The sequence below is a fragment of the Spermophilus citellus genome (assembly GCF_964194105.1).
Source record: "Spermophilus citellus genome assembly, chromosome: 2".
Taxonomy (NCBI): Eukaryota; Metazoa; Chordata; class Mammalia; order Rodentia; family Sciuridae; genus Spermophilus; species Spermophilus citellus.
Genome location: NC_138183.1, coordinates 228,828,263 through 228,845,527, shown reverse-complemented (window position 1 = coordinate 228,845,527; position 17,265 = coordinate 228,828,263).

Sequence of the window (17,265 nt, the reverse complement as noted above, 5' to 3'; positions counted from 1 at the left end):
CCTCATTATACTGAGGAAAAGCAAAAACTGACAATCATAGAAGTAGCATTTTGAGTCTGGTTGATTTAAGAAAGGTGTAGAACTTCATTCAACCAAAATCTATTCAAAGAAAATATCTTGATGCTACATTGGTAAACAACTAGATATTTTGACATATCGGTGGACAACTACATATTTTAAGTTAAAATAAAATAGTAAAGTACATATGTATACCACTTCCAAAATTTGGAGCTTTATCCTCATTAGGATTAATTTAGTTGCATAACTATTTATTTGATCAGGCAGGCAGGGACCCTATCTATCTTGTTCTCTGCCAGACTCCCTGGTTACGCTATCGTGGTAGTTACTAAAGAAAGAGTTCATTCAATCAATGGGTGTTATTGAAAATAGTTTTCGTGTAACTCCATGCCTGGTCCTCTTCCTGCCTCCATAGACACAATATTGATCAAGGCAGGCATCTCTGCTTTCACAGGGTTGTATTTGAGACACTTTATTTAAAAAATTACTTTTAGTTGTAGATGGACCTTTATTTTGTTTATTTAGTTTTTTATGTGGTGCTAGGGATCAAACCTAGTGCCTCACATATGCTAGGCAAGTGCTCTACCACTGAGCCACAACCCCAGCCCTGGGACACTTTTATAAGTAAAATTCAATTTTTACACAATTTTTTGAAAATCAACAGCTCATTATGAGGCAACCTCTCCCAAAGATATAAACCAGTAATTAACAGAAATTATCTTCGCTCTGCCTACTGTAACACCTTGATATATCCTAGACATCAAGGAACTCAGTTTTCCTCCTGTCTTCGCCTAAGAGAGTTAGTCAATACTACAAAAGAAGTAATGACTACTAACCTGCTAGTATTTCTGAGAAGACATGATATGCCCAGCAAAACATCTCCGTGGCTCACGCTCTGTGATAGCTGATGCTCACCCCACCACACCTCACTCCTGTGCCCAAACCATGACCCTCTGATCCTGTGCAGCTGTGTGCATGTTACCTCATACACAAAGAGACTTTGCAGATGATTGTGGTTCAAGATGTAAAAGTGGGAAAAGTATATCATGCTAACCAGTTGAGTCAAATCTAAACATGAGCCCTTAAAGACAGGAGAATTTTCTCAGCAGAAGTCAGAGAGATGCTCTGGAAGAAAAAGCAGGAGAAACTCAAATGGACATCGGTGGCTTCGAAGTTGGTGAGGTCACTAGCCAGGATCCATAGATCCCAACCTCTAAAATTTTTTGAGGATGGACCCCACTAGCAAGGAAAGAGAGAGCTCAGCTCAATTTTACAACAGGGAGGAATTGAACTCTGGATTATCTCCTAAAGCATCCAGTAAGGAATGCAGCCCTACTTAGACCTTGATTTCGGCATTTAGGGTCTCTAAATAGAGACCAGAGTCTGCCAGATTTCTGTCTACAGAAACTGAGATAAAAATCTGTGTTGTTTTAAGCCATTAAGTTTATAGTCATTTGTTACAGCAGTTATTTCAAACTAATACAGACGGTCTCTAAGAATATATTTGAAGCCATGGCCCCTTTTGCAGAGAAAGCAGTTTATGCCAAGAAAATTGAGTCCCCCCATGCCAGGTAATTCATTTAGCAATCTCTCTAATGACAGTATTTTTAAAAGAAACTTGTAATGCTAATTACCACCTAATTATATCAAACAGAGTATAATCATGGGCAATATTTCTAGAACATGCAATACCATTAAAGTTACAAAGTCACTTGGATACCTGAGCAAAGCAATCAGATGATAAATATCATATTGCTGAATCAAGATTCTCACTTAGACTAATAATGGATTCATCTGTATGTAAATCACATCGTCCAATTGCAACTTCTGTTTGATATTCTGTCCGCTTTCAGAGAAATACACCCACGTGCCCACATGCACACACTCACCACTTTTCTGAGGGTAAAAATCATCAGTGTCATACAAATGAAGAAACACTTGCTATAATTCCCTATGCTTTCTGGTTATGTCTTAAAGTGGGCGTGAGGCTTTCTGAGAAGGGCTGCAAGTGTCCCATCTCTATTGGATTTCCACTTTGAGGGGTTTTGTTCTTACTTTTTCACTATCACAGAGTAGACCCAGGGAGAACTAACACAAAGTCATTACTCAGAGTGTCAAGAGATTGTAGGAGCTGGGGAACAGAGATGAACTGCTGGCCTGGTTTGGTGAGTGGAAGATAAGACACACAGGATGCTTTGGGTGACAGAACCAAAGGAACAGAAAAAACAAGGAGTTCCACTTTGAAGTCTAAAGCCATTTCTAAAACAGAAACGGCTTGTAGGAAAGGACTAGTTTGTTTTCTTGTCTGTTTGTGAGGTTTTGTAGGAGCAGAGGGAATACTTCAATAGATGCTTTGATTAGATCAAGGAAATGTTCAATGCCCAGGCCCCAAGGGAGAGGCTGAGCTGAGAGGTGCTGAGCTCCCCTATCAAAAAAAAAAAAAAGTGGCAGGGCCGTGGTCCTTGGTGCACCCTTTTTTCTCTACCGAGACTATGAAGCCTGTGGGATGCTGGAGCCAGCTCTTACAGGCTCACAGGAACCAACTGTTGGCATCTAGCCCTGCTCCCTGTTCACTACTGTCACACTGGTAGTTTAGGAGTATTTATTTACATCATGGGTATCTGCCACCTCTGGAAATCGGGGTGCTTGTTCATGGAGAGTCCAAGGCTGTGTGTAATCAGGACATGACTGCACCCCAGAAATCTTCCTCTGGCCCATGAGTGCATTATTCTAGGTTTCATCTCAGAAAACCATCTCTCACTCCCTTTTCTAAAGTAGGACTTACACATTCTGCTCTACCCCGTGGCTTCTAACATCCTGGTGCACCTGAGAAACATCTGGGGCATTGTGATATCCAGCAATGGATTCCTCCCTTCAGGCCACTCAGATGTGACACTCTGAGGGTGGTGGGACGCCTAGCGGGTGTTGAGAATCCAGGTGATTCGGTAAGGGAAGCTAATGCAAACCATTGTTCCGTCCCCACTGTCACCTCGCCCTTCAGGACAATTGCCATTATCTGAAATCATGTATTTGTGTGTGAATCTCCCATGACAAAGCAGGTATCGTGGAGGCATGCACGTTGCATAAATATTCAACACAGACTCATCGGAGAGGAATTATGCCTGCTGCAAAGGAGTCAACAGGTAAGTATTTGAGGAAGAAAGGAAAGGAAGGAAGGAGGGAGGGAGGGAGGCAAAGAAGAGAGAAATAGGGAAGGGGAAGAGGAGGGCAGAGAGGCAGGAATGGGCTGTCTTCATTTTGTATAGGCAGCACCTCTGGCCGGATCTTAAGTTGTTAACTGATATATTATTTCTTCAAAATATCAGAGGGAAGGGGGATAATGGAGGCCTAATAGAGAAACTGGACACAGAAGCAGGCTGGGAACTGAGGCAGAGACCCATCACCAAAAGAGAGAAACTAAGGAACAATGTACACAATGAACCTGACAACCGGTTTCAGGCTCTGCTCTTATTGTTGTTGTTGTCTGTTATTACACAAACCAGCTTTGTGTTGGGGCTCAGTGAGGATCAAAGAGACAGGCTCTATCCTTCTTCAGATTTAAGCAGTGCAGGGAGAAGGAGCAGTACCAAGTTTAGCTGACATGGAAAGCACCTGCTGGAGTTGTGCAGTGCACCAGCTGCCTAGCTGTGGTAGCAGTCGCTGATGACGAGAGCCACCCAGGAGCTATGTTATAAAATAGAGGGATCAGAGAACTAAGGGAGTGGGTGCAGATGTGGAGGCTATAAATAGGAAGTATAGGAGAGTGTCTCCCAGGGATCCTCACAAAGAGTTGTAAAAGGGCCTAGACTTCCTTCAGTCACATGGTCTGGGCACAGGGTGCTTATACTAAGATGGAAAATGAAAGGTGTCTCCAGAAAGATCCAAACATTGGGCTCCTTTTGCTTGTTGTGGGTGAAGCTGGGCGAGCACACAGCATAAGATGAGCAAAGCTGCATGTGGGCGAACACTGGAGGTGCTGGCAGAGAAATTCCTGTGCAGAAATAAAGGTGTCCAAGAACCAGAGGAGTCTGGTTCACAATAGTGAGATCTTAAAGGACGAGAAGGAGGCTGGCTGGAACAAATAAAGACTGGCTCTCTGAAGGGAAAAAAATAAAATTTAAAACTGAGTCATCACCTAGCCAGAAAAGGAGTGGCTCCTGTTGCTATATCAGGAACAAAATGCTAAATACTCTACAGTTTTGATGGTTCCCAGGTTCTCAATAAATCTGTTCATACATCCTGCATCACAGAGATGCAGGGCAGTGTCTATGGGGACCTGGGCACTATCAGATTCCAGGTTGGCATAAAGAACTCAGAAACCAAGTATTGGGATGTGCTGTCAGATAGAGGACATGTCACTGCATATTTTGGTGTCTCTTTCCCCATAGCTACCATTTCACAAGTGGTTGTGAGAAATCAAATGAACTTTGTGAATGCCACATGCCCTGAGTCTAAACGAGTTTTTGGCCACTAGGGGGAGACAAAGGGAAGCGGGAAGATGGAGGGGAAGCTGCACTGAGGGTTTGCAGACTCACTCACACACATAAGGATGTGATAACAAGCCCCACCAGCACCTTGGGAACAAGAAAACCTTCACAAATAACAACTGCAGAGTAGTAGAATTGGATTTTCCTGAGCCTGGATTTTGTTTTTTGAGGGGTTTTGTTTTTGTTGTTTTGCTTCTTAACCCTGTTTTGGTCCTTTGTCCCAGATAATTCTCAGAGGAAGAGCAATTTTATCACCTATTTCAGTTGGCCAATGAATAAATCACTACTGGCTTGAAATGTGCTCCATGTAATTGGGAGCAGAGGGCTGGTGCGTGACATGTGCCTAAGAAAGCTAAGCAGCCTGCAGAGATAGGAGCAGCTGACACTACCAGGTGGAACGCATGAGAAGCCAGCTTCAAGGGCACCTTGGGTCTTGTTCAGTGGGCTGCTCACAGGACACAGGGGCCCCCGCAGAAAGCTGGAAGTAAAGGCTAGGTTTCTAGAGACTACGAAAGGATCCACAAATGGAATGGGGAAAGCATTTTCCTCGACCAAAAGACTATGGGCTTTAAGAGTCTCTGAAATAAACTTCATTATTGCCCCAGACAGAAAGAATCAGCTGTAAACTGCCATCATGCCAAAGAGTGAGGAAACAGGTTAGATTGGTACAGTTTGAGGTGGACCTTTCCTACAACTTTCCCACTCTGACCTCTGAACTTGGAAGAGTCAGCAACTGGAAAGAAAACTGAGGAGAAGGGAGGGAAAATAGCAGAAACATGGGGCAGTAGCCAGGCATTCCCCTGTCCTCCTGCTGACCTCCAGGCTGAAGCAAGCCTCAGCCACAGGTAGGAAAAATTGTGGCATTAACTCTTCCTCATTTACCATGTTGGAACGGACATGCTAACCTCCGTGTCCAGGCCTTGTTGAAACTTAAGTGACCTGAGAACTTCCTATTACCTAAAAGGGATCAGAAATGTCACAGGCACAAGGAAGCAGGCATTCCCTCCTAACAAGTAACTTTTGAAAGAACTATGGAGGACAAGAAGAAAATCATAAAAAAATACAACAGTATTTGTGTTGTATCTGTCTAGTGCAACACACTAGTAACATAAAAATTGGGAAAGCCTATGCCCTTCCTTATCTTTTTTTTTTTTTTTTTTTTTTTTTTGGCAAATGGGATAGGGAATGAAATGTATTTTTAAGGGATGTTACTTCCTCTTCTGACAGCAAGAATTGTGATGTTGGGAAGAGGTCAAAATTGCACAAAGTGATAAGGCCAGGAGTAATATGATCTTGGAAAGCAATGTCATAGAATATGTCAAGAGCATTATAGAATTAGAGGCATGTTCCTAACAGTCCTAAATGTACATACCAAAAGAAGCAGGTGGTCCTTTAAAAAAAATGTAGTAAAATGCAAAGTAAAATAGGAATGCCCATCAGGGCACACTAAGGAAATAGCAGCCATTAATTGCTCAAGAACCAGAGGATTTGGCATAAATAGACACACAATAAGAAAATGCTCCAGTAGCATTTGGAAGAAATTTTCAGATATGATTAAAACCTAAGATCAAAACTAGAACAGGAAGAGCCTCCTCTCGTGTTTCAAGGGGACATTTTTCAAAATAATAAAGAGAAAGCTCTCAAGAGAAGAGTAAAGCCTGAAGCTTAAAAGAAAAAAAAAATCTATATCCCCTGCTGCAATATACTTAGTGCAGTGAAGAACTAGAAGAGACAAAATTGGCAAAACTGGAACTGGAATGGGGGAAATCAAAAAGCAAGAGAGAGGTTTGTACAGAGTGATAACAGAGGAAGGGAGATTCCATAACTGAGGGCTCTGGCTAAGCTTCCTCAAAACCAGCAAGATTGAAGGGAGAGAGGGTGCACAGGGAACTGGAAAAAGACCCAGCATCCAAGGGGAGCACTAGTTAAGGCTTGAAATGTGGAACGGTCCACTCACAGGAGCTGAGGAGCGTACACAGGCAAAGCAGGCACACGAGTGCAATTACCTTTGATAAAAGGCAGGATCTGATAAGCAATACAGAAACACAAATAGGAAAAGATGAACTGAACAATAGCCCGGGGGATCTTAATATATATCAATGAGTCAGGTGGAGCAGAATGTAGATGGAGACACTTGGGGGTGTTCTGGAGGTTAAGGACAACATGAACAAGACAAAAAATTGCAAGGTAGGTCAGGAGAAATGTGAGGGATCTAATGTAGCGACAGCTAATTCCAAACACATACATATTTCAATAACAACTTAGTAAGCAGATGATAAGTTAATTAGATGAATACCTTGTTGAATAGGAGCTAAGTTTCCTGACTTAAGTGGACCAGGTACTGAAATCTAGTAGTTCACTGAAATCATCTGCTGATAGTGTTAAAAAGACAAATTTCTGATGTTATATGGCAACTTTGCAATTCAATGATTTGGGGTTAAGTGCTAACGATTTTGGGGAACCTTAGAGGACTTGTGAGGGAAGATTTTTGACCCACTTATGAATGAATAAGAGGTGAAATGGCATATTTCTTGAAGTTGATTAGTTACTGTAAATTCTTAATATCCTCTTTTAATAAGAACTTGCCATGAACAAGAACATCAGTTATATTTCCTCAGCCCACTGATACTGGGTTTAGCCAATGGAAGGTGTCTAGTTCTGAGACCAACCCTTAAGAGGAATCATGTGTGTTTGCTCACTCTTAAGCACCTGCCATTGCTTATGAGAATTTGGCAACTGCTTCAGTCAAGAAGAATATGGAAACATATGGAGCATATTCAAATCCAACCCTAAACCAACCCTGCTAGCCAACTACCAACTTGAAGTATCAATGTACTACAGGCTCATACATGAGGAAAACTAAATGCTTATTGTTATAATTCACAGAGTTTTGGAATAGTTTGTTACATGCCATTATTACAGCAGTAGCTAACTTTTATATATTAATCAAATTAAATCCAAAGCTATGTTGTATCCTAAGATACCTCTTGATTCTATTTCCCATCCCAAATCATGCACACCTACTCCATGAGAAGTCTGATGTTGTATTTGTTCAGTTTTTCATAAGTCCAAATTACTTTCTTACATGATCTAGAAAACAAGTAAGTCCCAGCTCCTAAAACAGCTGCAAAATGATAGTCCCAAAACCAATACTGGGAGAAATCTAGCCCATGTTACTTTTAACAAAGACCAGAATAGTATCTTAGTGGTGTCCAGGAAGAAGCCAAGATAGAGAGGATCTTCTTGAACTTATCTTCACAGAATGTCAGGTAGTCTAACCCAGATTTTTTAGATTTCATTACTTTGTACTGCAGCAATTTCCCAGTAAGAGGTTGATTATAAATGTCGATTATAACCCTGTGGTCACCATCCACATAGATAATGGGAATGGGATTCTACAATCAGAGAAAAACATTTGAGATACTCATATGTCTTTTTGAAAAGTGTAAGAATTTGCAATTCCCCAACCATGATCACCATATTATTTGATTAGAGGTAGCTTTCTATCCTTTTCAATATATTCAAATCTTCTTAGTTTGTATTTTCTCTTTGATCCCTGCATCTAAAGCTTTAGCGCTAAACTGAGTATGAGCTAGCCTGAGTGAGTTAGCCTCCAAAGAGAACATTTGTAGTCCTGTGCCAAAGGCTCTCAAGTCATTCAAGCATGTGAAAGGTGGCTCTTCATCCCCACATGATTCTTCTGCTGGAGAACCACATTCCACAGCTTCCTGAATTAAAGTCGTCATAGACGGTTCAAGAAGGAAGGGTCCAATGAGAACCAATCCTCTGCCATCACATTTTTCAAAAGCCTAGCCTTTGCTTAGCTTTTTAATGCCCAAGAACTGAACAGTCACTTCAGTGGCAGCATAAATACTGTCTTCTTCCCATCTCTTCTCATCTATCCCCCTAGTATCCTGCTTCTTCTTTTATTCCCCTGTTCCTTTAAGAAAATTCAGCTGCATTTTTAACACCTCATCTTCATTCTTAGGTAGCTAGCTGCCTGTAAGTCTCTGATGAGTAGTGCAAGGACAACTATTTTTTTCCAAAGAGAAATACCTTTCAAGTAGGAAGGACTGTAACTGTACCTAGTTCTTTTCAACTGGTTTCAGGGGGTTGGAACTTTTCTACATTTATTTTTGCCTTGTTTCACATGCATTTAAATTGTTAAGATACAAAAATCATTTGGGGTACTTTGTAATGCATAATTCATAAGGAAACAGCCAACAGAAAGGTTGAGTACCCTGCAGATGAGAGGAAAGCAGAAAAGTAGAAAAAAAAAATAAAGCGATGAAAACTTGAAATTTTGGGGACATTGATATGCTATGCATGTGGAAGTGTTTCGGCTTTGGGGGTGAGAATAGAATATTTAACAACTCTATATATTTTTTTTAAAAATTGCAAATCAAATATGATAATACATGACAGTGCTTTGGAAAGAATAAAGTATCATGTCAAAATAAAGGACTCTTCAAAGGAAGTCACCACTGTTTCCTAAGATGTCACTGACTGTTTTTATGGAAGCTTGTGTGCAGAAATGCCAGCACTGTGGACATGTTCTGGGTGAGAGATGCTGTCCTTCCCTTCCAGGTCAGGCCAGTGAGAGTAAATTAGTGTTAATTTTCAGAGTCTAAGGCTTTGGCAAACAAATACTTTGTCAAAGATAAGACAATGTTTTCTCACCCTGAAAAGGAAATGTCACCTGGTCCCTGCCTCTGGCCTGAATTTAGCCAACAGAGAGCTGCCTCCTGGGTCCAGAGTAGAGAAGAATAATGGCGGAAAGCAGAGCTGTCAGAGCTCAAGGCCAAACTATATTCACCAGCTGCATCTATACAAGGACCCTCCTGGTTGCTGCCAAAAATAACTCAGACCCTGTGACTCCTGGGCCTCCAGGACACATGGGTAGAGGCAGAGGTGGAAATGACCTCAGGCTGGAAAGAGATTCATCACTACCCCTCTTGCTGTGCTACAGATTTGGGGCTGGATCATTTTCACTAATCGGCTCAGCCAAAGTATATCATGAACTCTGGCAAATACTTACACAGACACTGTGAAAGCAAACTCTCCTGGTGCTCTTCTGGTCCTGCTCTTTTTGATGGATGAAGTGACTGCTTGGCAGATGATGAGACATCCAGAATGAACACCAGCCAGTCCTGGGTGCTTGGAGAGGGTCCAGGGAAAACAAGTGTCCATCTCCAAAACTTCAGAGCTAGGGTCTGGTGCAAAGGCATGGTCAGCCTCCGGGCCCCTCAGTAGGAAGAAAGCATGAAGTGTGCCACAAATGGCAATGAGGCCACCCAGGATCAGCAAACCCATCAGTTGGAACTGCTGTCTGGGAATCAGTTTTGCTGGTTATTGGTAACCTTGTTTCTCCTGATGATTGGGGAAAGGTGACGAAGCTATGTTTGGTCCCTACCATGTCTGAGCTAGTCTTCCAACTAGATGACCTGTGTTCTCCCAAAAGGACCACCATAGAACAGTAGAGCATCTTCCAGAGGCAAATCAGCATCAGGACTCCTTTGCAATGTACCTGTTTTTCTCTTCTTCACTTTCACATTCTGTGTACCTCTCATCCCAGGCCCAACCACCTGGCAAATATTAATTAAGCTTCACAGAATTCTCTCCTAAAAGTGCACAGAGAGGCTATAAAATGCATTTTAGAATCTGAAGAAGAGAGATTTTTCTAGTATTAGCAAATCATGGCAGGGGCTTTCTCCAAGCTCTTACCTATGCTTCAGATTTAGATCAAGCAAGATGAAATAGATTTTCCTAGTGATCCAGAACAACATAACTCAATATACTAGGAAACCAGGATTTCAACCTTGCACCTAATATTTCCTAGGTGAGTAAACCTAGTGTGTTCGTCAGGTTTCATCTCATGACAAATACCTGAGAGCAACAACTTAGAGGAGGAGAGTTTCATAGGTTCATGGTTTTAGAGGTTTCAGTCCCAGGTTGGCTGGCGCCATTGCTTTGGGCCTGAGGAAAGACAGAACATCATGAAGGAAGGACATGTTACCTCATCGTGGATATTTGAAAGAGAAAGAGAGTGGCGGGGGACAAGATATAGTCTCCAAGGGCACACCACCCCGACCCATTCTCTCCAACTAGGTTCTACCTCCTACAATATCCATCACCTCCCAATAATCCATTCATCTTTGAATCCCTCAATGGATTCATCTGATTGATGAGGTCAGAGTCCTTGTGATCTAATTTTTTCCCCCAAATTCCCACCTGTGAACATTGCTACATTAAAGAACAACCCTTCAATGCATGAGCCTTTGTGGGACATTTCAGATCCAAATCACAACACCGAAGTATTTTAATTCTCTGAGCCCCCAAAAAGTGAGAATAATAACATTTACTCCACCTGTTTCCAACCTCACCACCTGCAGCAAAGATTAAATGGAAAATTATATGGGCAAGATATTTTTTAACCTTGAAACACAACACAAATATTAGTGAATAGTAGGAGGCCAATATATCTTCCTATGCTGTACCCAATTAGTACAACTCAAAAGAGAATATAAAATATGAGAAACAAATCAGGCAAGACCCTCCCTCAAAATCTATGCCTCTGAAGGTAGTTGCTATCAATACTGAATACTGATTGTCACAGAATCACTGACATTTATTGTTTAAAGGGAGGTGAGAAAGTCTTTAGTTGAAATACTAAAACAGTGATACAGTCTGCATTTTGATATTAGACCATCTGGGTACAAATCATCTTGCTCAACCCTCAGAGTCTCATCTCTAAAATTGCAATGAGTGGATGTATTTTATAAGATTTATTTTAGAGATGGACCAAAACAAGGTGTGTAAGGTACATAGAATGCTATGTTTAACACTTAATAAATGTTCAATAAAAGTTAACTACCAGTGTTTTAAGGGGATCAACTACAAACAAAATCTGGACCCAGATCCAATTCTTTCTGCAAAAGGTCACATAGAATCTCCTGATTCCTTTACAATTCAGTAAACCTAGAAGAATAACAATGGCTGAGTTTCTGGACATTTCCACCTATCATGGGGAGTTTTTATAACCTCTCCATTCCTCAGGTGAAGTTCAGTGCTGAAAAAAGTTAAAATAAAGTTAAATTTTTGAAAAGAATAAGTAGGCTAAGGTAGGTTGAGAAGTCCATCACATCAGGGCTGTGGACCTTCCTTGCCATCAAAGAGGCTATTTTCTGATGGATGCCAACTTTACACCAATTTTAAACAGTATGAAATGCCAAGAAACACCTTATCTTGAATTTGATCTGTCACAGAGGTGTCTCCATAGATTAATTACTGGGTCTGTTATTCGAGTCTTGGCACTGTCCTGGTCAGTCGGCTACAATGGTTAGGGAAGCGTTCATATGAGGATACAAAATATCTCAAGGAGATCAGCTTCTGTCCCTCCCCTGGCATCACGGATCTTATTCCATTCAGGAAGTGCCTCGCTCCACCTCACTTCAGATCTGACACAATTAGAGACTCTTCTCTTAACCAGAATTATTTATGACATGGGCAGGGGAGAAAGGAAAGGCCTTTTTCCCTGAGGGAGGCCAGAGCTAAGCCAAAGCATCCAACAAGAAACTCCTGCCTCTGATCCCTGAGGCCAAAGTGAGTTCTGGTCTCCATCTGCCAACAAAGGCTTCTCTGCACTGATCAAAAGAAACTGTCCTCTGTTCCATTCTTCTGCAACAACCCTTAAGTTCAGAGCCCTCTCTCATCAGTTGGCTGGTGAGATTCAGGGACTCCCACTTGGATCTGGTCAAGGGCTGCGCCTCATTACTGCAATCCCTCCTTTTGCCCACGATGTGTCTGTTGGCATGGATACCTGAAAAAGGGCTTACTCATAATCACTTCCCCCTCCCCACAGGGATATCGCTCTCTGATGAGCCACAGTGCTTGGTGTCTGCATAATGTGTTTGGCCAAAGAATGATTTCCTGCTACATCCATTCTCTTGCTATCTCACCCTGTCAATTAAATGTTGTGTAGGTTATCTTGTGCTTATCTCACTTCTTCAAAGAAATTTAAAATTCCTTGAAAGCAAATTATGTGATGTTGTCTGTATTAAAGATTTTGGTGGGGCTCAACCTAATTACCTAGCATTTTTTTCCTGTATCAGTCACTCAGTTGAATTTATACATACATACACACACACACACACACACACACACACACACACATACACACACACACACACACACACACACACACACACCAGGAAAAGAACAAAAATCAAAACCAAATGCAAAACAAAACCAAACCATCATATATGGTCCTGGGTCTCACTGAGTTTCCTATATTACAGAAGAGACTGGCATAAATAAAAACGACCACAGAGTCATAAACAATTTGCTGTTACCAGTACAAACACCCAGTATTGGTACCACCTTAAGTCCCAGAAATAAGGAAAGAACAGTTCAAGAAAGTTACAAAATTATGTTAATTACATAACGTCCACTTCTTAAGAAGAGGCATGTAATAACCAAATCTGGCTGAGAAGAGGAATCTTTCATCAAACTTTTCTCTTTTTACGAGTCTTCTTCCAACTCCATCCTTTGCCATCACTAAGATAACCTTCCTGACAAAGGGGTGGGGGGAGAGGTTTCCTGTGTTCCTGCTGCCTAGAGTCTTGCCTCATCATGAAGTACCGCATCATTTACAACAGCCCAAAATAGTCTTGGTCAGACTCCTTAGCAACGCAATTACTTTCAAAGAGTCAGGTTGCCTAACGTTTCTATTAGCAGGCTCATCGAAACAACTAAGGAAACAGAGATGGCAGTGCTATGAAAACTTGTATATCAGAAGCGAAAAAAAGATATTGTGTAAATATATGATACCTCACAGACATTCTCCCTTGAAATCAATAGTAATGAATCCTCTGAGAATGCTGCTTAAACAGAAAATCCTTGGACAGTTACTGTTAGACCTCTAAGGCGTCAGGCTATTAATGCATTTCAATAATTCAGATCAGGTCTCTCCTCTGACCCTCAGGTAGGTGCTGCCTGAAATGCTTTGTTGAGAAGTTGCACAAAAAGGTCAGGATTGATGTAAGAGAACTATGATAGATTAGCAATGTCTGCTGTAGACAAAGAAGAGGACAGATCGGCATGGATGTGCAAGGTTAGTCCTGAAACAAGTTCCCAAAGGAGACAATATCAATCAAGTGCTATGGAAATCCTGAGGAGGAAATTTAAAAATATGTTCAAATCACATGTAAACTAGACCTTAGAGAGAGGGATGGAATTACAGCTATTGGACAAGAGGGGCAATCTTGGCAACTGAACTGGAATGGCATGAGCAAAAGCACAGAGGCAGAGAGAGAATGGGGCGGGGGTACATCTTTACAAAATAACCCATAGGCTAGTGTAGATGGTAGGTCCAAGGACTGATGCTAAGCCATGGTCCAAGCCAATGATGTCTAATAGAAATACACATGAGCCACACATGTCACTTAAAATTTTGCAATTGCCACCTGTACAAAGAGAAAGAGAGAGAGAGAGAGAGAGAGAGAGAGAGAGAGAGAGAGAGAAAGTAAAGCTTTTTAAATTCTTTTCTTTCAAAAATGTCTCATTGCTGACAAATCATTAGAGAAGTTACTGGCAAATTCAAAAGGCTTTGGATTAATGAAATTGATGTAGCAGCTGAGTTATGTCAGCCTACATGGAAGAGACAAGGGAAACTGTAAACTCTATGATAACAACAGCATTATAAAATGGAAAGAAATAAAAGGATATCCCCAGCACTCTGGTTCTGACCAGACTTGCTGATAACAGGAAAGAAGATAAGAAGGGGAAGAGGAGGCATCGATGCCATTACCTTGTTAATAAGGAACATCAGCAACTCCCTGTGTGTTCCTTTCTGATTTGCACAAAAAAATATGAGATTCCTTTTTTATTTTTTTTTATTTTTTAAATTCTTGGAGGATCTTAGTTATCCCTTGCAAGATAATAACACTGGAGAGATTTGATATCTGTTTCACTGGATTAAATCTTTATTATCATTTTAAGGGTTAATTTTTTTTTCAAGTAGATACATTCACATTATGATGGGGACTTTTACCATGAGGATTGTTCTTCTCTCCCAAGTCCTTCTCCCCAGAAGTGTCTCTTGTACAAAACTGCCAGATTTGAATTCCCAGGAGGAATTCTGCTGAGATTAATCAGGGAGTTAGGCAGTGGGATGCTCTGGAAAGGGCACAAGCTCCTGAGTTAGTCCAAATTGAATCTGAATCCTGGCTCTGTCAGTTAGGAGACGGGGAAATGTGGGCAGCCTTCTGAACCTCACTTAGGCCCAGTTTCACGCCCTGCATAGGATAATGCCTTGACCTTTTGAATTCTTCTGAGGATTAAATGAGATCAGGCAAAACCAAAATGGTTCCACGATGAGTTCCTTCTAGCAAGGTGAATATTTATCAGGCATCTATTAAAAACCAAGCCATGTTCTTGGTGCTGCTGAAATAGCAGCCAAAAAAAAAAAAAAAAGACTCATTCATGTAGTTTTAGACTATCAACAATAACTTCCATTTGTATACACTCCTGATCTGCCTAAAATGCAATGTGGCAGTTACCACATGCCTGACCTAAAATTTAGATCTGACTTCTGAAGCTGCATGCTTCCCTGAGAGCCTCCCCCATCCTGCTTCTTTATGCTGTTTATGAGAAAATGTAACTCCAGGATATAAAATTGTACTGAAGTCTGGGGATGCAACAGGGAGGGAGACCAAGTGCTGTCTTCCTCTAGCGGATGGTTTAGCAGAGGATACAGACACATAAAAAGATACTAGCAGGTGTTTAACAGTGTGATATCAGACTTTCACTAAAGGCAGCCATCGGTTATGATTCAATGTGAGAATGCACAGAAAGGGCTCAACTCAGAGATCTCCCTTCTAGTTCCATGAGTCTGTGGTACTAAACTGCTTTTCTAAGTGTCTTTGCAGGCATTTTGTGCCATTGGAAATCCCTGGCTTCTATATGAAGGCCTTCTACCATGCCATGCACCCTACAGAAACTGAGAAAGCTGTCTTAGACAAACAGAAGAAAGGTCATACAAAGATTCAAATTCAATTTTCCAGGATTAAGGGGTAACATCACAAGTCTAATAATAATCATCTATAGAAAAATATGATAAACTCTGATCAACACACATACTCAAGGATAGAATGGGCTAAGGTTGGAGACTCATTGTATGCAAACCTTCTCATCAACTGACTGCTGAAGAGAATTACTTTTATTTCACTGCTTAATAGTCTCTCCCCAAGATTTTTCTTTCTTTCTTTCTTTTTAATTTAGCAGAAAAATAGATGAGGTTTCCTCCATATTGAATCCTGTAATTCCATCAGCACTACAAATGGTGATTCTTATTTTATTGTGGATTTATTCATTCATTCATCCATTTATTGAGCATCTACTACAAGCACTGAAGCTGTGGAACTGATATGCATGGATTTGTTACAGTGCTTGCACTCACTCATGTCTATAGTAAAAAGGGAAAAGGAACAATAACAGTCTAGCAGGATATACATTCCAACAAGGGAAGGAAAAGACTCATAGGGACACATAGGAATGTCACTGTTATGGTTTAGATATGAGGCATCCCCCTCCAAAGCTTGTGTGTGAGGCAATGCAATTTTCAGTAGTGAAATGATTGCATTATTCAATTCTCTCCCTTTTTTTTTTCCCTCCCCCTTGCCCCTCATAACCTCTTATAATTTTATGTATCCTTGAAGGTCTCCTACCATTTCCATATGCTTTCCCTTCTCTCTCCGTTTCTCTCCCCCCATTCGTCTTTGTTTACTGTAGTCTTTTCCTCATGCTCTTTCTTCCTGTTCTGTTCTTAGTTTTTCTCTTTATATCAAAGCAGACATTTGGCACTGTATTTGGGGTGAAAATGGGAGTTCAAAGCACAATTTGAGTCTAATGTATGAAAGATGATATATCATGAACTATGTAATGCGATAAATAATCAATAAAAAAAAAAGAATTAAAGCCATCATAAAAAAAAAAAAGAAATGATTGCATTATGAGAGGTATAACCTAATCGTTGGATTAATCCACTGATATGGATTAATGGGAGCAGTAATTGTAAGAAGGTAGGGTATGGCCAGAGGAAGAAGGTCACTGGAGGTTCTTTTGGGGTTTATATTTTGTCCCTGGTGAGTGGAGCTCTCTCTGGTTTCTGGTTGAGCAGAGCAGTGTTCCTTTCCCATACCCCTCCTCCATGATGTTCTGTCTCACCCCCAGCTCCAGAGCAAGGGAGTCAGCCATTTATGAACTGAATCTCTAAAATGGTGAGCCAAAATAAACTTTTCCTCCTCTGCATGGTTCTTTTTGTGTCTTTTGATCACAGTTACATAAAGGGGACTAAAACAACCACCTAAACCAGGACTTACTCAGGAAGTATATTAGGTTTTCTAGATGAATAGAACAGAGTGGGGGGGGGAGAAATTATACAAAGGGGATTCACTGGATCAGCTTACAGAACTAGAAGCTGGATAATATCACATGGCTATCTGCAAAATTGAAAGCAAGAACCAGTCGCTACTCCATTCGAGAAGCTACAATTTCAAAAAAATAAGGACCAATGATGTAGCCCCAGGGGCTCAGGAATGAAGGCCTGAAAACTCCTTGGAGACCCAATGATAAGAATCTGTTTTGGAAGAGTAAAGGAGCTAGAATTCAATGTCCTCAGGTGATCGCAGCAGCCACAGAAGCCCCTGCTCCAGAATCAAGCTTGCGACTTGGTTCTGCCTTGACTCCCTCCTTCTTCTAT